Consider the following 22169-nt stretch of genomic DNA (forward strand, 5'->3'; position numbering starts at 1 on the left):
CATTTTTAACCATGCCAAGAGTCATGTGAGCTTCCTTCCACTTTTTTAAATCCGTGGAATACATCTGGATTGGGCTTCCAAAATGTTATTTATAAACAATGACCATGCTTGATGTAAATTTTTAATCTTTGTATCTGCACCTTTCAGTTTTATTTTATTAAAGTATTCCTTTTGAAAGTTTAATGCTAGAGTTGTAAATTTACTTAATATCCTCCCTCCAGTCATAAAGTCAAATCTGATAACTGATCATTGATGCTGAGCAGCTCCACCACCGTTACCTCTTGTACCAAATCCTGCATTCCACTAAGAATCAGGTCTAAAATTACTCCCCCTCTCATCAGTTCCTGGACCACCTCTCTATCAAACATTAATTTATTTTATCTAGAAGTTTTAACTCCCTAGCATGTTCTGATATTATGTTTACCCAGTCAATATTGGGATAACTGAAATTTCCCATTATTACTGTGCTGTCAAATTGGTTAGCTTCCCTATCTCTGTTAGCATTTCATCATCCATTTGTTCATTTTGACCAGGTGGAAGATAGTATACCCCCACCACTATACTCTTCCCCTTCACACATGGAATTTCTATCCATAGAGATTCTACTGTACATTTAGACTTCTGTAGGATCTTTATCTTGGACTCTATACCATATCTAACATAAGGTGTCACACCCCCCTTCCCTCTCCAAGTTGATCCATCCTATGATTGCAATATAATTTGCACCCTGGTATGGCACTGTCCCATTGGTTATCCTCTTTCCACCAGGTTTCTGAGATGCCAATTATGTCTCTCTCTTCATTCAGTGTTATAGATCCTAATTCTCACATCTTTCTTTTTAGACTTCTGGCATTAGCATACAGACATTTCAAAGTATGTTTTTTGTTAGTATTAACAATGTGTTTATCAGTTAACAGGGGTAATTTGGAATTTTTTAACCCAAGTGGTTCATTACTTATAAGCACATGGACTACTTTTGCTTTTATTGCAACTTCTCTGTTGGGATGCTCTAACTCCTCTGTTATTTTAGTATTCTTCAAAGATACCTCCCTCCAAGTCACAAGCTGCTGAGCAACGGTCAACTTTACCTCATTATCTAGTTTAAAGGTTTGGTGCCAGCAGCCTGGTTCTATCCTGGTTAAAATGGATAGACTCCCCCTGCCCCAAAATGTTGCCCAATTCCTAACAAAACTAAAGCTCTCTTCCCTACACATTGTCTCACCACACATTCAGACTCTGGAGTTCTGCCTGCCTCTAGGGTTCTGCATGTGGAATGGAGAACATTTCAGAGAATGCTACCCTGGAGGTTCTGGATTTCAACTTTCTACCTAAAAGCCTAAATTTGGCTTCCAGAATCTCCCTCCCACACCTTTCTATGTCATTGTTGCCCACATGTACCATGGCAGACGGCTCTTCCCTGTAATGTCTAATATCCTATCTAGGGATGCATGAGGTCCAGTGCCTTCACACCAGGCAGGCAAGTTACCAAGTATCCTCACATCCACCAGCCACCCAGCTAGCTACATTCCTAATAATTGAATCACCAACTCTGACAGCTGACTTAACCCTTACCTCCTGGGCACTAGCCCTTGGAGACTCATCCTCAATGCAAGAGGATAATAACCTTGAGAGCAAATCCTTGCTTCAGGATCACTTCCTGCTACACCAGAGTGATGCTCTCCAACTAGGTGACCTTGCTCCTCCAGAGTAGTACAGGGGCTGCCACAGTGGAGTTGGAACTTGGCTACTACCCTGTTTCCCCAAAAATAAGACATCCCCCGAAAATAAGACCTACCCCTTCCCCATATTTAAAAAGCCCCTATCATCTTCCCTCTTGTCAGTAATAGTTAACTATCTAAAACAGGAAAGATTTCCCTCCCCTGTCACATGGGTTCTGACAATGAGAGCCTGTAGGCATTTCCTTGTTTACCCTGGAAAAGAGTAAACTGAGAGGAATGTGATAGCTAGCTTCAAACATGTGAAGAAAGGTTACAGTGAGGGTGGGAGTGTTAAGATTTTGTCTGCTACGTAGCCTTATCCTACCTTCTTGATGCCTCCCCACTAGCAAGAGGCCTTACGTATGCCTCATCACTAGTCTTGTAAAGCTCCTCCTCTCTGTCTTTGCCACGCCCAAGTCTCAGCCCTGTGTAAACCTTCCTTGCCAGAAGCTCCTTGTCTTCTCAAGGTGTCACTTCTGGCTCACTGACCTGACCCTTGTTCTTGCCTTCTCTTGTGGCCTTCGGACCTTCTTGACTTGTTCTTGCTTTGCCTTGTGGCCTTCAGGCCTTTTTGCCTTGCCTAGCCTTTTGGCCTTCGGGCCTTCTAGTCTCTTGCCTTGCCTTGAGGTTCTCGGGCCTATCCTACATTGTTTCCTGTCTTGAGGCCGTCAGGCCTATTGTCTCTTGTATCCTGCCTTGAGGCCTTCAGGCCTATTCTGTCTATTCCAAGCCTTGCTGCCTTTGGGCTTCTCTATTCTGAGAATTCTATTCTATTCTGAGGCAGCAGCATGTGGCAGGCATTAGACCCTTAACACAGATTAGTTTGTTACCTGCAGGTGGGGACCTTCACAAACAGCGAGAACAGGGAGTGACTCACTAAAGAGCCACAAGTGACATAACACCTAAAGGAGATGGACTGGCACAAGAATGTAATTCTTACTGCTTGGGCAATTCTTTGACTGCTGGTGTTGTCAGGAATAAGATCAGCGCATCACCCGCACGGGGATTTCTGCTTCCCATAGGTGTCCAAGCAGCTAAGAGACACCAGTCAAATGGTCTGGAAACAGCTAGATGATTTGGAAGAGGTAAGGGGTGAGATACCAGTGAAAGAAAAGAGTGCAACACAGGAACATGACAGCAATGAAAGATGGGCCAGGAAGCAGAGTGAAATGTAAAGGCAGGAAAGGAACCAAGAGACTGAGCTGCCAAAGGGCACCAGAACAAAGGTGTCAAAACAGATAGAGCAATTGGAAGAAGCAATGGGTGAGATACCAGTGAAAGACAAGTGTGCAATACAGGAGAACAAAAAACCGTGTATGACAGGCCAGGAAACAGAGTGAAAAGGAAACCAGAAGATTGAAGAGCTGAAGGCTGAGCTCCTGCTTTCCATGGAGAAGGACATGTATGCTGGGGACCAGGAGACGGAAAGGCTACCTAAATTAAATATGACATCCAAAGTTAAAAGCATGATAAGTGAGATAAACAAGGCCATAATCTGTATTAAGGGGCCATCTATTGACATCACAGGCATATATTGAATGAAATATTGGGCAGCAAAAATGATTACTGAGAGAGGCCAGAAGAAGAGGAGAAAGATAAACGATGACTCTTTGGACAAAATGTATAGAAAAAGAATTAAATTACTACGTGCAGAAGTGTCACTGGTAGACGAGAAGCTCAAAGGATGAAGGACCCTAAAAATAATGAGAAAAATCCAAAACATCAAGTTGAGATATGCTGCGCTAATGGAAGAAGACTTTAAATTCAGATCCTCCAATAACAAATTGAAAACAGCGGCAGAAGCACAAAAGATGCAGAGATAACAGAAATGAGCTATACCTAAATAACTACAGGGAACTGGAGAACATCACCAGTGCTGTTAAACACCACCAACCAAAGACCAAAGAGAAAAGTTTTGGATACATTTATATGAAGATCCTATACAGCCCAACAGAGAAGCAGAATGACGACCTTGCATACAAGACAGCATGGAAAAGGCAAATATTAAAATGATGGCATGGCCCGAGGTTACAACAAAAGAGCTGGAAACTAGATTAAAAAGAGCCTGAAAGTGGAAATGCCCTGACCCTGATGGTGTGTCCAATGTTAAGCTCAAATAATTAACATTTCTCCATTAAGACCTGGCTAATTGCAAGAATCAAGTGATCAGACAGTTAGAATTAACACTATAAATAACATCTCCAAACATTATTCACCAATAACTTGCCTACACACAACCTACAAGCTGTTCACTGCAATAGACACAAATAGAATATATGATCACATGATAACTTCTTGGTGACAGAACAAAAGAGTAACAACAGAGGAGTGCATGGAACCAAAGACCAGTTGATGATGAATAAAGCCATTATGGCCAGCTTCATGAAAAGTTGAATCCTCAGTCTAGCATGGATTAACTTTTGATAGCATCCCGTATACTTGGATAATAAATTGCCTTCAAATGTATAGAGTGAACCATGGATTGACCAAGTACATCAAGTTCACCAGGAATATATGGCAGACTACACTCTATTTGATTTCTGAAGATGGACGGGAATATTCAGGGATGTTCCCGTCACCACTTTTGTTTTGTCTGGCTTTAAATCCACTGAGTATTCTTATTAACGCCTTGGGTTATGGAATTAGCCATTTTCCTGGTGTTATTAATGCTCAAATGATAACATCTCACCTGTTATTTGTAGATGACTTGAAATGCTACAGAGTCATTGACAGTCATTTAGTAGAAGACCTCCGAATAATGAAGAGTTTCTCAGATGACATCAGGATAATATTTAGCCTGGCAAATATGCAAAGGCTACCTTAGTTAGAAGAAAACTAAGCAAAACTGAAAACATCTCTCTGACTGAAGGCTGTAATATAAAGGAACTTGAGAAAGAAGGTGTATACAGATATCTAGGAGTAGAGAAAAATACAACAATTCAGCAGAAATCATTGAGAGAAAAGATCAGAAAAGATTACTACAAGAGCTGAAACTGATATTGAAAAGTGCTTTATCAGCATGGAATAACATACATGCTAGCAATCAGTTTGCAATCCCCACACTCTCATAGAGCTTTAGAATAGTAGGCTAGCCCCATAGAGATCTCGAGAAATTGAATTGGATGTAAGAACAAGAAAACTCTTTCATGTCCATCAGGTAATCTATAAGAAGCAGTGTTTGCCGAGATTGTACATACCTAGGGCTAAAGGTATGGGTCTTATACAAATAGATTACACATACAGAAAGGTCCATATTCAGTCACTGTGTGGATAGCAAAGTTAGCCAGATAATTGTTAAGATAGCTGGCTATATTCAATATTGCAGCCAGCTCTTTGACCCAACTAGACTTAGAGCCTCATTTACCAAGCATTTTTCCCATAGACACAGAATGGGAGAAAACCTTTAGTAAATGATGCCCTTAGCTGGCTAACTCTGAATATTGGAGTTAGCTAGATAACTTAGGCCTGGATTTATCAAAATTTACTAAATATCGTATGCGATAGGAAAAGGGGTGTGTTTTATGGTAATAGGCAGTTTATTGCAAAGTGCACTATCAGCGCTTCGCATAGGTATTAACGCAAACTGCGTTAACTTTTTCACACTTTGCGTTAAGTGCCAGAATTGTTGTATTTCCTACATACAACCACTGGGGGGGACCATTTATAGCATTTTAAGCTGCTGGAGAGCCAGCCTAGCTCTCAGGGCCCTCATACAAGAGAATGCCCTCATACTAGGTAGGTATTTATATCTCTATATGAGACCCACCTAGTCACTCGAGGTGAGGTTTAGGTATTAGTGTAGGGGTTAGGGGCCACTTTGACATTCAAAGTGAGATGTACGAACAGAACAGTGCTCTCTTGTGAAGATTTGATGACCTTCGGCGTGAGGAAACTCACATAAAGATGAGATTTGTGCAATGTTCTCTTAACCTAGCTTGATGTTACCCAGGTAGAGAGTCCATCTTTGTGTGAGTTTCCTCACTTCAAAGGTCATCAAATCTTCACAAGAGACCACTGTTCTGTTCGTACGTCTCACTTTGAATGTCAAAGTGGCCCCTAACCCCTACACTAATACCTAAACCTCACCTCGAGTGACTAGGTGGGTCTCATATACAGATATAAATGCCTACCTAGTATGAGGGCATTATGGCTAGGCGCTCTCTCTCTCTCTCTCTCTCTCTCTCTCTCTCTCTCTCTCTCTCTCTCTCTCTCTCTCTCTCTCTCTCTCTCTCTCTCTCTCCATCACACCATGCATTATGGTGGTTTCTCATGCATTAAAGGTGCATAACTCCTCCCTGAAACAACACCAGAATGCTCCTAAGTTATCCAAGTAAATTTTAGCTGGATAATAAGATTGCCAGCTAAGTGCCCAAATATTCATTTAGCTGGATAACCTCTGAGTTTATTTGTTTAAATGCTTCTGAATATGGACCTCAGAGCTACTATCATAGGACTCCAGGCATACTTAATGGCATCAACAGACCCAAATGCCCAAAACATGCTGAAGTACAAAAGCAAATAGCTTGATGGAATGAGTGAGAATCCACCAGCATGTGAGGAGAAAGCAGCACCAGAATATGCAAAAAACACGAGAAAAAGTATTTGAAGAATCAGATGAACAAACAAGAAAAAATAACTGGCAGAAGCACAAATACAACTGGGAAGTACAAAGGGTTACTTCAAAAACCCCACCTTGATCAAAATTTGATATAGCAATGGCTAATGAGAGGTGACCTTAGGCCTAAAATGAGAGATTGATAGCTGTAGCACAGGACAGAAGATTACAGGCAAGGTGGTTCACAGCCAGCAAAGAAAAAACCCCCAAAACCAGACAAATGCAGATTCTGTAAAACAGAACTGAAAATAGTTGCACATCTCGTCATTAGATGTGATGTGCTGATTTTTCAGAAGACTTGTATACAGTGACCCAGCTCATCCATTGGAAACTGTGTAGACACCATAACATTGCTATACCATAAAAACACTGGGACCACACTCCTAAGGGAATTGCAGAGAACAAAGAGGTTGTGATCACCTGTGACATTCCTGTTCTAACCAATAAGAAGCTTGATGCGTTGTGGTAAAGGACAAAAACACAAGAATGGATTTGCTGATAGAGGTGTCAGTACCAAAGATTATTTTGTTGATCATATGGAGTGAGAGAGAGAGAGAGAGAGAGAGAGAGAGAAGATCCTTAAGTGCCAAGATGCAATCAGAGACCAAGAAAATGTGGCAGAAAGATATAGAAATATTCCCAGTTGTATTGGGTGCCTTGATAATATTGGCTGTGAACTCCAGAATGAAGCTCTCTTTGGCACACTGCAAGATTTAAGAAAGGCATTAACAGCAAATCAGAGAGGTTGAGACTGTTTCCAGCATACCTTGGCTTATGAATAAGGTTCATTCTTGATGAGGTATGTGCAAAACAAACTCTTTTGGAGACATTGCTCCGAGGACTTCTGGTCCTACCAATCTTAGGGAAATAAGATCCCAGACTTCATTTTCACTTTAAACTGTGTTTTGCCTAAAAAAAAAAAAATCCCAGATTTTACAAAACCTATTTTACTCTTTTTTTTTTAACTAATTTTTACCTAAAATTGTGACCCTCAACATGCAAAATTTCATTACTGGTCAGGCTCTCCCCCACAGCAAGTATCAAGTCTTCCACCACAACACAAGCCTCAGCCCTTGTCTCCTGAATGGCTTTTCATACTTTTGTCCAGCAGAATAAACCTTCCTAGTTACCCAGAAAAACTGATAAATTGCCAGGAAAAATAAAATAAAATAAAAACTGGAAGTGAGGAGCCTTGGCTGTGACATGTGGTCAGATTCTAGGCAGGGTGACGTGCTGTGCTGCAACATTCACCCCATCCATGAGAAGATATAAGATGAGGCTCCCAGCATGCAACCTAGGATTACCACATCTGAAGGTCTGCATGCACATATTGAGCTGTATTTTCACCAGTAAAATTAGACTTAACCCACCTAAGTCAGCCATATCTGGGGAATCAGATTTGTAGCCACCAGAAAGTCCACATGTACTTTTGGCCAAATAACAAAAAGGAGTTCTAGGAGGCACTTCATAGTAATGTACTAGATGATGATGGCAAAACAAAGACCCACCACTCATCCAGACTGCCCACTTATTCCTAGCTACACCGTAAGGGTACATCCTAGCTGCCAGCCATAGAGCACAATCGTTCCCTCTCTAGGACAGTTTTGGTTGTCTTCCTCCCTAGCACTCCATCATCTTGGGGTAGATGAGCATACAAGAACCAGCACCACTCCCTTCCCATGTCTAACCACTGTGCTTCAAAGGCATGTTTGGAAGTCACACACACGACGTGTCATTTTCCAAAGGGCATGCTCACAGAAGGCATGTTGGTGGTCATGCAGGTACTTTACGCCATCATTTAATACTGTGTAAGTGTGCATGTGCACTTTTCAGACCCAGTGTGTCTGAGGATCAGCCGGGTTATTGCAGGCAGAAGAGTTTGCACAGGTATTGCCAGTTAGGAGTCTACTGAAAATGTACCCAATGCTGTGCAGATGGCTTTGGATATGCACACACACACACACACACACACATGTGCACAGATGCACATGGTGCGGCTATAGGTGCATGCAGACATGCTTGTACATGCACGCAGATGCAAGTTTCTATCTCAACAGAAATATAAAAGGACCAGATGCATAAAGGATGTTCTCTTCTTGTGCCTATGGGAAATAACTGATGAATCAGGCGCCGAGTGCTCACACATTTGGTACATGTTCATACTCGCTAACCTGACTGATACGTATAGAAAGGAAACATTTCAAACTCAGCATTTTTTTTTTTTTCAGAACGCATTTCATTCCTTAATTCTCTCAAGCCTGTCTGTCACCGATTTCTGCTTCAAGGTATAGAACTAGAAATATTTCTGGGACGAGGCAAAGAGTGGCAAGGATCACAAGGAGAGGGGGCATTGCACCCCTCCAGTCCCCCAGAGGTCTGTGGCGAGTAAGAGGTCGGCAGAAATAAGGCAAAGAGTAAAGAGTAAGTCCCAGGGGCCCCTTTGAGCAGCTTGGGACTCTAAGTAATTGCTTAGTCTGCCTATGCCTAGCGCTGGCACTGTGTCTGGAAGAGGCTCCATCATATCTGCAGTTCTGTGATTAACTCAGTGACCTTCGTTCTTTGTTTTTCCAGGCTGGTGAGCAAGAATTTGGAGCCCGAGAGAGAAAAACATCAATGCACAGAGAGAAGTGCCAGTCTCCTCCTTAAGGATGCCCTTGGGAAGAGAAAGGAAAGCCAGAGAATCAAGTGGGATCTAGGGCACAGGAGGTAAATGGATGAGCCTTCCGGTTCTTATTGGCCCAGAATTCTCACTTTCAGTGGGTCCTGGACAGCAGAGAGGAAGGGGAGAAACAAAAAGGACAGGGGAGAGAATGGTAAGGAAGGCAGAGGAGAGTGAAGGCTCGGGAACCTGCTGACTATTTCTCCTCGGAGGCTAGAGCCAAGTAAATATTTGTTCGTATGTTTTCTGGAAATTTGGCATAGTGCAGGGATGATCTTATATCTGCCATACATCTAGTGAAGTCAACGTGACTGTATTCTAATTGGCTGAGGCATGAAATACAGAAAGTCTGTGCCCTGATTGGCTAAAACCTTTGCATACAGCATGAAGGGTATTCACTGGGCCAGATTTAGGCCTAGGCAACATAGGCACATCACGAAGGCACCAAATTCTGAAGACACCCAAATCCTAGACCTCCCCTGCTGCTCTCCGACTTCCGCTAGCAGAAGCCCTCGCCTCTGGTCCTCTGCTTATGGGTGTCATAATTTTAAATACAGCTCTGGGCACAAAATGTTATGTAAATATATAAAATACACACAATAAGAGGGATGTGTAACCATAAAATTCAAGCTGTTTCAAAAGTTCACAAAGTCGTGTACATCAATTAAATGCCATTTTATTCGAAGGCTCCAAATAGACAAAGAGTTCAATCAAGGTACAGTCCCCCAAAACGGAACCATGTTTAACCAATGAGGCTGCGTCGGGAGGGATGAGACAGGTAACCAATTTACATCGGGTTTCGGAGCAGTAAAATGTCACAACAGGTATATTTAGCATTACATAATAAACAGTAGAGATGTGAATCGGAACCAGAATCGGATCCGATTTCAGTTCCGATTCACATCTCTAATAAACAGTGACACTGTTTTTCTATTCCATAAACCTGATATATAATGCTAAATATACTTGTTGTGACATTTTCTGCTCCGTAAACCCGTTATAAGGTGTTACCTGTCTCATCCCTTCTGATACAGCCTCCCCAGCGAAACACGGTTTTGTGTTGGGGGACTGTACCTTGATTGAACTCTTGTCTGTTTGAAGCCTTCAAACAAAATGGCATTTAATTGATTTACGTGGCTTCGTGAACTTTTGAAACAGTTTGAATTTTATGGTTACGCATCCCTCATATTATCTGCATCCTCATGTGTAATGTGTGACAAACCCATGTCATACTTTGTGCCTTTGCCAATATATAAAATAAAATATGACCTATTGTGCAAGTATTAAGAAGCACACTCACAGTGAATGTGAGAAAGTGAAATTGTACCCAAACATATGGTGACCTTCGTTTTCGGGTTTTATTTTATTTTTCCTGGGAATTTCAATGTCATAACATAGAAAATCAGTGGAAAAATGACTGTTATAACAGGAGAAAAATCAGTGGAAAAGTCATTTTTCCACTGTTTTATTTTGTCATACTATTGAAATTCCTGGAAAAAATACAATAAAAACTGAAAATGGCTGGCGTGTGAGGTTAATTCCTGTCGCAGGACATGCAAAACAAACCCATGTGGAGACACTAATCCGGGAGACAGAAGCTTCAGACCCTGAAACCTGTTTCCAGAACTCCGCCCCTCTAGGGTCTGTAACACATTCAGGGCAGTGCAGCTGCATTGTGACATCATCAAGCCTTGCTCTGTCATTGGTTGGTGATTCAGCAGGAAAACAATGGAAGAACAAAATCACTTTCACATCTTGAAGCTGTGCAGAATTAATGACCAAGCAGAGCCAGCTTTTGCATAATTAACCTGAATGGTCCAGTGGAATCCTCCAAAAAAACACAGGTGGGTTTTTCCTGGTGCACCTTGTATCCAATCCCATCGCTTGATTTCTCCTGTCTCTAGGTACATTTTACCTGCAGTTATCTGCTATTATAACACTCGAGGAAACCCTTGTCCAATCACACTGCAGGGATTAGCACATGGTAGGTCTGGTCTTTCTCTTGTAACTTCCCAATAGAGCCTACAATAAAATTAAGGGGGTTAATCATTCCTAAGATAATATACTAACTAAGCTGTCTACCTAGATAGAGTATTATGTTCAGTTCTGGAGGCCATCTCTCAGAAGGGACATAAAAGCTAGATACGGTCCAGAGATAGGCAGCCAACTTGGTGCAGGGTCTACTGCTACTACTACTTATCATTTTCAAAGTGCTACTAGATATATGCAGCGCTGTACAGATACATATAAAAGATAGGTCCTACCTCATGGAGCTTACGTACAGTCTAGTGAAGAGCTAGATTGGGTTCTGTACTAAAAGCTAAGACTGAAGGACCTCGGTATGTACTTTATAACCCTAGAAAAGAGGAGAGTTGGGAGATATGCCACAGACTTTTAAATACCTGGAAGGAATTAATGCACAAGCAGCAAACCTTTTTCAACGGAAAGGAAATTGTAAAAAGAGGGGGGGTCATGATATGAAGCTCCAAGTGGATAGAAACAATAGCAGGAAGTCGTTTTTCACAGAGAGGGTGGCAGATGCCTGGACTGCCCTAGTAACAGAACTGGAAATAAACAGTGGGATGAACATAAAGGGATGGCAACGAAGCACTGGGTGACCTGCGTGGATCGGCAGGGGCACGACTGCTTTGTGCTTCTAGGAATGTAATGGGGAAACCCACACACACACACACTGCTGCAGTGGTTACAACCCTAAACAGCAAGCACTAAGGTAACCTATTCGGAGGAGCAGCTGCAGCCCTACACAGCAGTAGTATGAATGTACTGGGGGTGTGAGCGCAGGCATTGGCTTTGTGAGAAACAGATGGCAGGGGCCTGAAATGATCTCCTAGCAGGAGAAGCAGCAGCCATCACATGGGCCTGCTCGGGACAGTGGTGGGAAGAGGACAGGTAGAAAACGTGGGGGATTTTGTGTGCATGTGTGTTCCTATATCGGGCAGACTAGGTGGACACTTTGGTCTTTATCTGCCGTCACTTACTATGTTACTATGTCTCTTCAGATTGACTCCGCTATCACTCTGCTGCATTCACCAACAGATAAGTCATGGGGGCCTCTGTGCACCCCAAGTAAGCTTAATTCATTGCTCACAATTTCAAAGGCCATAGTAACTATTAGACTTAAAAGCCTAAGCTCTCATGTTATATATATAGATGAGCCATCATAGCAGTTGCTCCAGCTAACCTGGTGGTCAAACATCTCCCGCTATACTCCCCTTTATTTCTAACTCTACGAGTCCAATGCTCGGCAAGGATTTAAAAGTTCTCTTCTGGTCTGGCTGACTGTGAAGTGTATAAAAGGATGTGTCTTCTGTGAAACAGCCTTGGCGTCTCATGTGTGACAGCCTCAGCTACAAATATCTCCCATGTAAGCAACTTCAGTTGGGGATGGTATTTGAGAAGAGCTGGGGGGGGGGGGGGGCGAATCTTTGAGAGTCGACCCCAGTGAACATCCTGCTCTTTGTGTATTGGTGATGTCTTTGTGTATCTTTGCGCTGTACATGTAGGGGACCTTCATTTTCAGTTTTTATTTTATTTTTCCTGGGAATTTCAATGTTTGAACAAAAAAGAAATCAGTGGGAAAATGACTTTTCCACTGATTTTTCTCCTGTGTGTTATATCAAAGTCATTTTTCCGCTGACCATTTTTTTGATAAAACATTGAGATTCCCAAGCCAAATAAAATAAAAACTGAAAATGAAGGTCCCTATGTATACATATATGTGTGTGTGCATTATGCCTTTGCTTGAGTCTCTCTCTGTGTCTGTAAGTGGGTTACACTGAGCGGGAGTGATGGACTGTATTTGTACACACCCAGCTGGTCCCACATTCCCTTCCACTGTTTAATCACATGATGCTGGGGTGTTTGTCTTTCCCTGTGTATTCAACCAGCAGAGAGCTGCTGAGGCAGCCTCGGTCCTACTCCAGCTTTGCAGACTCGCACAGATGCCGTCCTGCCTCCCACACACTGTTCTGTATCCCAGCTTTGCACGCTGTTTACACTCACAAACATACTGTCCTGTATCCCTGCCTCATATGGCGTGTACACACACATTCCTGGTGTCTCATCCTTGCACACAGTGTACACACACGTATACAGCCTTATATGGCATGCATACTCACCTTTGCTCTTTCCTGTATGTTGTATTAATGTATAAAACCTGCATAAAGATGTAGATTCATATAATGGACTATATAGGAGTATAAATAGCCACAAAATAATTCAAAGTTGTTAAAACAGCAGTGGATTGTGAGGAACTGCAGAAGGATCTTGTGGGACTAGAAGACTGGGCATCTGAATGTAAGATGTAGTTTAATGTGGAAAAGTACAAAGTGATGCACATATAGAAAATTATCCCGAGTACAGGTACACAATACTGGGTTCTGTATTGGGAGTCACCATCCAGGAAAGGACACTGGAGTTCTTGTGGACAATACTTTGAAATGCTCAGCTCAGTGTGCGGCAGTGGACAAAAAAAGCAAATAGAATGTTAGGACTGATTTGAAAGGGAATGGAGAATAAAACAGAAAATATCATATTGCCTCCGTATCGATCCATGGTGCAAATGAATCTCGAGTATTGTGTACAGTTCTGGTTGTCCCTTCTCAAAAAAAGACATAGTGGAACTAGAAAAGATGCAGAGGAGGGTGATAAAAAGAAAATGGAATGGCTCCCCTATGATAAGAAGCTACCAGGTTAGGTCTCCTCAGCTTGGAAAAGAGATGGCTGAGAGGGAACTTGATGATAGAAGATTATAAAATCATGAATGGGGAGCAATGGGTAAAATAAGACTGTTATTTACCCTTTCAACAAACGTTAAAATAAGCGAACACTCCATGAAACTAATAACCAGCAGATTTAAAATAAAGTACTTTTTTTCTCAGCAATCAAGCTGTGGAATCTGTTGCCAGAGGACGTCATCGAGCAGGGTTTAAAAGAGGGTTCCTGGAGGAAAAGTCCATAAAACATTATTAGCCAGGTAGACTAAAGAAAGCGAGTAACAGGAAATGGGCCTACTTCATGGGACCTGCTGGGTACTTGCGACTTGGATTGGCCACTGTCGGAGGCAGGATGCTGGGCTTGATGGGCCTAGCTCTGCCCCAGCATGGTTCTTATCCTCTTATGTAGCAGCACATAAAGTCCTTTCCTATTAAAATACCATATACTGCAGCTGATCTTCAACGTTCCTCTTAACCAAAGATCCTCCGAGTTTATTTTAGGCTTCCACCACCTCCACTGGGAGGCCATTCCTTACCCCCCATTACCCTTTTTGTGAAGAAATCTTTCCTGTTATTCCTCGATCTACCTCCTTTGAGCTTCATATCATGATATACCTTGGACGTATGTGCATGTTTCTCTCATATCCCCTTCTCTTTCTCATCTCCTCTCAGGTGTACATATTAAGGCTTCTGGTAGCTCTTCTCTGGACCACCTCTGTTCTATCAATACCCTTTCTGAGACATGGCCTTCAGACTTGGACCCAACACTCCAGATGAGATCTAACCAGTGACCTCAAAGGTGTCACTCCCTCCTTTTATTCCACTGGTATGCCTCTCTGTATGCACTCGAGCATCTCTCTACCTCCTGCCACTGCCTTGTGACAATGTCTTGCTACCTAGAGATTATGATGTCTCTTTCATACATATCAGCGCCTCATTCCCTTCATGTATGCCTCTCATGGATTTCTGCATATCAGATGTACGACTACACTTTTATGCCTGGCGGAGGACAAGTTTCAAAGCAATCTAGTTGGGTTAAAATGGATTAACTCTCTCAGATCACCCTGTCTGAGGATTGCCCTCCTGTGGCCAGTTTAAAACATAAGAACATAAGAAATTGCCATGCTGGTTCAGTCCAAGGGTCCATCAAGCCCAGCATCCTGTTTCCAACAGAGGCCAAACCAGGCCACAAGAACCTGGCAATTACCCAAACACCAAGAAGATCCCATGCTACTGCTGCAATTAATATAAGTGGCTATTCTAGGTAAACTTGATTAATAACAGTTAATGGACTTCTCCTCCAAGAACTTATCCAAACCTTTTTTTAATCCAGCTACACTAACTGCACTAATCACATCCTCTGGCAACAAATTCCAGAGCTTAATTGTGCATTGAGTGGAAAATAATTTTCTCCGATTAGTCTTAAATGTGCTACTTGCTAACTTCATGGAATGCCCCCTAGTCCTTCTATTATGCGAAAGTGTAAATAACCGATTTACATCTACTTGTTCAAGACCTCTCATGATCTTAAAGACCTCTATCATATCCCCCCTCAGCCATCTCTTCTCCAAGCTGAGCAGCCCTAACCTCATCAGCCTTTCCTCATAGGGGAGCTGTTCCATCCCCTTTATCATTTTGGCTGCCCTTCTCTGTACCTTCTCCATCACAACTATATCTTTTTTGAGATGCGGCGACCAGAATTGTACACAGTATTCAAGGTGTGGACTCACCATGGAGCGATACAGAGGCATTATAACATTTTCTGATTTTTTAATCATTCCCTTCCTAATAATTCCTAATATTCTGTTTGTTTTTTTGACTGCTGCAGTACACTGAGCCGACGATTTTAAAGTATTATCCACTATGATTCCTAGATCTTTTTCCTGGGTGGCAGTTCCTAATAAGGAATCTAACATTGTGTAACTACAGCAAGGGTTATTTTTCCCTATATGCAACACCTTGCACTTGTCCACATTAAATTTCATCTGCCATTTGGATGCCCAATCTTCCAGACTTGCAAGGTCCTCCTGTAATGTATCACAATCCGCTTGTGATTTAACTACTCTGAATAATTTTGTATCGTCTGCAAATTTGATAACCTCACTTGTCGTGTTCCTTTCCAGATCATTTATAAATATATATTGAAAAGCACCAGTCCAAGTACAGATCCCTGAGGCACTCCACTGTTTACCCTTTTCCACTGAGAAAATTGACCATTTAATCCTACTCTCTGTTTCCTGTCTTTTAACCAGTTTGTAATCCACGAAAGGACATCACCTCCTATCCCATGACTTTTTAGTTTTCTTAGAAGCTTCTCATGAGGGACTTTGTCAAATGCCTTCTGAAAGTCCAAATACACTACATCTACCGGTTCACCTTTATCCACATGTTTATTAATCCCTTCAAAAAAATGAAGCAGATTTGTTAGGCAAGACTTCCCTTGGGTAAATCCATGTTGACTGTGTCCCAGTAAATCATGTCTTTCTATATGCTCTACGATTCTGATCTTTAGAATGTTTTCCACTATTTTTCCCGGCACTGAAGTCAGGCTTACTGGTCTATAGTTACCCGGATCGCCCCTGGAGCCCTTTTTAAATATTGGGGATACATTGGCCACCCTCCAGTCTTCAGGTACAATGGATGATTTTAATGATAGGTTAAAAATTTTAACTAATAGATAAGAAATTTCATTTTTTAGTTCCTTCAGTACCCTAGGATGTATATCATTTGGTCCAAGTGATTTGCTACTCTAGTTTGTCAATCTGGCCTACTACATCTTCCCAGTTCACAGTGATTTGGTTCAGTTCATCTGACTCATCACCCTTGAAAACCATCTCCAGGAGGCTGATGACGTCAGCGGAGCGAGTGGAAGCCTGATCCACGGCTCCTGACCGACCCGGTGGGAATCGATCAAATCTGCAGCCATCCAGTAGATATCTACGGCGAAAAACACAGCGTTCTCAACGGCAACACCCAGCCCATGTCGTGCCGCAAAAAAGGGCCCGATTTCCAGAAATTCTCCTACCAAAAAGTGGAAAGGGAGCCGCGGGCCGAAAAATACAAGATGGCGGCCGCAACTGTCTCGGAGCTCTCGGAGGAGGAGGAAGATCGGAGCTTGGCAGCAGACTCTGAAATACCTACCCGGGGTGAGTTCAAAACCTGGTTTAGGGAACTGAGGCACGATCTCCAGGCATTCAAGACCGAAATTAGAGAGGTGGTGGGGGAGCTCCGGGAAGAAGTCAGCGACATGGGGCGGCGGCTTTTTGAATATGAGACGCTTACAGAAGCCCAAGCTGAAGCAGTAACTGCACTGACTGCTGACAATAAAAATATTTCTCAGGAGCTGAAACAACTGTCCATGAAAGTGGAGGATTTGGAGAATAGGAGCCGCAGAATGAACTTGGGCTTTCGTGGTGTTCCTGACACGCCAGAATACGCTGATTGCAACCAGGTCATCACCAAGCTTTGTCTGGACTTACTGAAGCAGCCAGGGACTTTGGCGGGTGAGGGGCCAGCGGTACCTATTAATGTGAAAATTGAGAGGGCTCACAGGGCCCTGGGTCCTAGGATAGCAAACAGGGTGAAGGACATAATAGTCTGCTTTCATGAATACGCCGTGAAGGATCGGGTCCTCATGGCCGCCCGAAAACAGGGGACAGTCACGTTGGACGGGCACGAGATACAGATCTACACTGACCTTTCTCCTCTCACACTAAAGAGACGCGCTGACTTGAGGCCCATCACAGAGATTTTGCAGAAAGAAAAGCTACGCTACCGGTGGCTATTTCCCTTCGGGATCAGCTTCTCTAGTCAGGGCAGGACTTACACAGCCCAATCTCTAAAGGAGGCTGCCAATTGTTTGAAGGAAGCGGGGTTCATGGCCCCAGACCTCCCAGCACCCCAGTCCCCTACGACGGCGCAGAGGGAAGAACCGCGTTGGCAAAGGATGGGAAAAGGAGGAAAAAGATTACGGCGTACTCCTGCTCCGGCAAAGGATCCGCCTGCGGCAGATGCTACCTGAAGGGATTGTCACAGGATTCAGTTGTTTCTTTCATATCTGATTGCAGCAACTTCTGGATGGCTGCATTGTAGAAAATTGTTTGTTTGCATCATGCGATTCCCACCGACAGGGGCAGCGGATGTACTGCTGCACCATGCCTCTTAGTTTAGGGCCGTGTGCCCGACGACTGCGGTCGCTTTGTAGGGAAGGGGGAGGGGGGGGGTTGGGGTTTCACTGTCTTGCAGGACTATGAGTACTATGCACACCGGTCTTCGCTTTCTGTCAAGGATCGGGCTCCTTTTTCATGGACTGGGGATGAGAGCTTGATCAGCGCCGGGCAGGATTGCATGTGTTTGCATTTTGATTTATTGCTATGACGAATTTCCGACTATTCTCCTTAAATGTGAAAGGATTAAACTCGCCTCGCAAACGTAAACTTTTATTTAAAGAGCTACAACGGGGCAATGTGGCTGTAGCCATGGTACAAGAGACACACCTGAAACGACGATATGAACATCTGATGCACTCGCCACATTACCCACAACAGTATTGGGCGGCGTGTACTCAGTCTGCACGATATGCAGGGGTGGGAATTCTATTCCAGAAGGACTTTGCTTATGAACTCATTAAGTGTGTATCTGATCCTGAGGGGTGGTTTCTCTTGCTTATTATTCAGATTGCGGGGGAAAAATATACGCTGGTAAATGTGTATGCTCCTAACACAGGTCAGGCTGTCTTTTTTGCTAAATTGCTGCATACGGTTCAGAACCACCACGAGGGTCATCTTATCATGGCTGGGGATTGTAATATTCTGCTCAACCCCAAAATGGACTCTTCCGTAGGTAGGGGTTCTATCCCTAAAAAAGATAGAGGCAGCTTAATCAAACTTCTGCACCACTTCAAATTAGAGGATACGTGGCGTTTTTTATATCCTCAAAGGAGGGAATATACATTTTACTCCAATCCCCATAATCTATATACAAGGATTGATTACATTTTTGTGGATAGGGGATTTCTCCATCGTGTGGTCAAAGCCACAGTAGAGGCATTACGTGGTCTGATCATGCTCCTTTGTGGGTGGATTTAGCGTTTCCCTTATATGACAGGGGTCAGAGGTTCTGGAAGTTAAATGATGGCCTTCTGGAGGATCAGGTGTTCGTGTCCAAATGAAAACCATCTCCAGAACTGGTATCTTCCCAACATCCTCATTAGTAAACACGGAGGCAAAGAATTCATTTAGTCTTTCTGCAATGGCCTTATCTTCCCTAAGAGCCCCTTTAACCCCTCGGTCATCTAATGGTCCAATCCACTCCCTCTCAGGTTTCTTGCTTCGGATATATTTTTAAACGTTTTTATTATGAGTTTTTGCCTCTATGGCCAACTTCATTTCAAATTCTCTCTTCGCCTGTCTTATCAATGTTTTACACTTAGCTTGACAATGCTTATGTTTTATCCTATTTTCTTCAGATGGATCCTTCTTCCAATTTTTGAAGGATTTTTTTTGGCTAAAAAAGCTTCTTTCACCTCACCTTTTAACCATGACTGTAATCGTTTTGCCTTCCTTCCACCTTTCTTAATGCGTGGAATACATCTGGATTGCACCTCTAGGATTGTATTTTTAAACAATATTCATGCCTGTTGAACACTTTTATCCTTTGCAGCTGCACCTTCCAGTTTTTTTCTAACTATTTTCCTCAATTTATCAAAGTTTCTCTTTTGAAAGTTTATTGTTAGAGCTGTAGATTTACTTATTGTCCCCCCTTCCAGTTATTAGTTTAAATTTGATCGTGTTATGATCACTATTGTCAAGTGACCCCAAATCCTGCATTCCACTAAGAATTAAATCTAAAATAGCTCCCTTTCTTGTTGGTTCCTGAACCAATTGCTCCATGAAGCAGTCACTTATTACATCCAGGAACTTTATGTCTCTAGCAAGTCCTGATGTTATATTTACCCAGTTAATATTGGGGTAATTGAAATCTCCCCAGCAAAAAGTGCAGAATAAGAATTTTAGTCCAAACCACGAAGATTCTTCAAAAGCTCTTCAGAGCAGAGAGACTTTTATTCATTTTAAGCGGCAACTCCACTGACTTATAATAGCAACAGCTTAGAACGCGTCCCCCGACACGGTCCCGTGTTTCGCCAAGGGCTGCATCGGGAGGGAGCAATAGTTTTCACAATACACTGAATGCAAAACAGTTTCAAAATTGCTCCCTCCTGATGCAGCCCTTGGCGAAACACGGGACCGTGTCGGGGGACGCGTTCTAAGCTGTTGCTATTATAAGTCAGTGGAGTTGCCGCTTAAAATGAATAAAAGTCTCTCTGCTCTGTAGAGCTTTTCAAGAATCTTCGTGGTTTGGACTAAAATTCTTATTCTGCACTTTTTGCTGGGGATATTATTGAAGTGCAGTAACTTGCTCTATTGTATTTTGGGTCGGTAATTGAAATCTCCCATTATTATTGCACTGCCAAATTGGTTAGCTTCCCTGATTTCTCTTAGCATTTCATCATCTGTCTGACCGTTTTGTCCAGGTGGACGGTAGTATACTCCTATCACTATACTCTTACCCAACACACATGGGATTTCTACCCATATAGATTCTACTGAGCATTTAGTCTCTTGTATGATCTTTATCCTGTTGGACTCTATACCCTCCTGGACATAAGTGCCACACCCCCACCAAGTTGATCCTTCCTATCATTGCGATATAATTTGTACCCTGTCCCATTGGTTATCCTCCTTCCACCAAGTCTCTGTGATGCCAATTATGTCAATCTCATCATTTACACTCTAACTCTCCCATCTTATTTGTTAGACTTCTGGCACTGGCTTACAGACATTTCAAAGTGTGTTTTTTGTTTGCATTAACAACCTGCTTTTCATTTGTTAGGGATAATTTGAAAATCATTAGCTTCTGTGATTTTTTACATATAGGCACATGGACTATGTTTGCTTTTAATGGAACCTCTCTGTTGGGATGCCCTAACTCTCCTGTTTCATTAGTATCCTTCAAGGAAACATTTCTCCGAACCATGCACTGCTGAGTGACTGTCGGCTTTCCCCCTTGTTCTAGTTTTAAAGCTGTTAAGAGTATACATGGGACCCCGCAGCATGTGCACTATGAGCTGGGTTTCTGAGGGAGTGTTCAGGTCAGGGGAAGAAAACAGCAATGCCTAGCATTTTCAAACGTTTGCCTGCTATTTTACACACACACACACACGCACGCATACACCCAGCTCCCCGCAGGTTCAAAGTATGCAGGCGCTTTTAGCATGTGCCCCTTACACAATTTTCAAAGAAAAAACACCTAGGAAAATTAGTGGAAAGTATGTGCCCTTACAGGGCCTGCAAACCGTACAACTACACAGGCTGTTTGAAAATCCCTCCTAAATGTAAGCTGCCAGCCTCTTGAGCCTTCCTCAAGCTTCCTTAGATTGCTCCTTATTTTTCCTGGAGTGTTCACCTTGTTGTAGTTCTTAGTATCAACTGCTAAACCTCACCAGCATCACTTCTGAAAATACTGAACAGAACCGGCCCTAGGACTGATCCTTGAGGCACTCCACTGATAACGTCCTACGGTATTCCTTGCAGTGAGCTCCATTTACCACTGTCTGTCCACTCAGGCATTCCCAGTCACCCACTTGAGGTCCACTCCTAGGCTGCTCGGTTTATTATTAGCTTCCTGCATGGCACCATGTCAAAAGCCTACTCCCGACCAAGTATACCTCATCTGGTGCCCACCCCAACCCAATTCTTTGACTGTTCAGTAAAAGAAATTGATCAGCTTTCTTTGACGTGGTTGGTAAAACCATGCTGCCTTTGATCCTGCAACCCACTGAGGTCAGAATAGCGCACTTTACTTTTATTATGTACTGACTCCATTAATTTACCCACCACTGAGGCCAAAGCAGTTGCCCAGCCTACTCCCTGTTTCTACTTTTAGGAAGAAGGGCCGATGTCTGCCCATCTCCAGTCCTCTGGAGCCACTCCTGTCTCCAAACAGAACCACCAGCAGAACTGCCAGAACCTCTCTGAGCTCCCTTAATATCCTCAGATACCTTCTGTCTGGTCCTGTTTGCCTTGTCCACTTCCAGTTTTGCTAGTTTCCTGCCAGCCCTCTCTTCTGCAAAGCGAGCGATATCTACTCCGCCACCATACGTACCCCTTGCTGTCCATAGTCCGTCTCTAACCCCTTCTTCATTGAACGCTGAACAAAAGTATTGATTTAGTATTTGTACATTTTCCTTGTCGCCCTGCACCCAGTGAGAGCCTCTGTGCGTGTTTGTATCAGAGTGCGTGGGTCAGTGTCGCTGCACCACGTTAAGCAGAGGAGTTAGAGTCTGATGTGTATGGGGCCTGTGAGCTCTGGAGATAAGTGAAGTGACTAAAGGAGACAGGAAGCTGTGGTGCTAAGGTGCTATGGTCCCTGAATCATGGATT

The 22169-nt window shown here is 43.0% G+C and overlaps 1 protein-coding gene across 5 annotated transcripts in view; it reads right to left on the bottom strand.

Moving 5' to 3' along the window:
- The window catches only part of BMP1 (bone morphogenetic protein 1), a 121308-nt gene that overhangs the window by 91463 nt on the left and 7676 nt on the right, over positions 1-22169 (bottom strand). For 2 of the 5 annotated variants that reach the window (XM_029603813.1, XM_029603818.1), the window contains exon 2: positions 10908-11014. The exons of 2 other annotated variants lie outside the window; for them this stretch is intronic. The gene's annotated coding sequence lies outside the window, so the exon portion shown is untranslated. Of the gene's footprint in view, positions 1-7099; positions 7210-10907; positions 11015-22169 lie in introns of those variants that run through there. One more of the 5 variants, XM_029603814.1, reaches the window with a different exon arrangement.

The sequence above is a fragment of the Rhinatrema bivittatum genome, chromosome 5 (assembly GCF_901001135.1).
Source record: "Rhinatrema bivittatum chromosome 5, aRhiBiv1.1, whole genome shotgun sequence".
NCBI classification, from domain to species: domain Eukaryota; kingdom Metazoa; phylum Chordata; class Amphibia; order Gymnophiona; family Rhinatrematidae; genus Rhinatrema; species Rhinatrema bivittatum.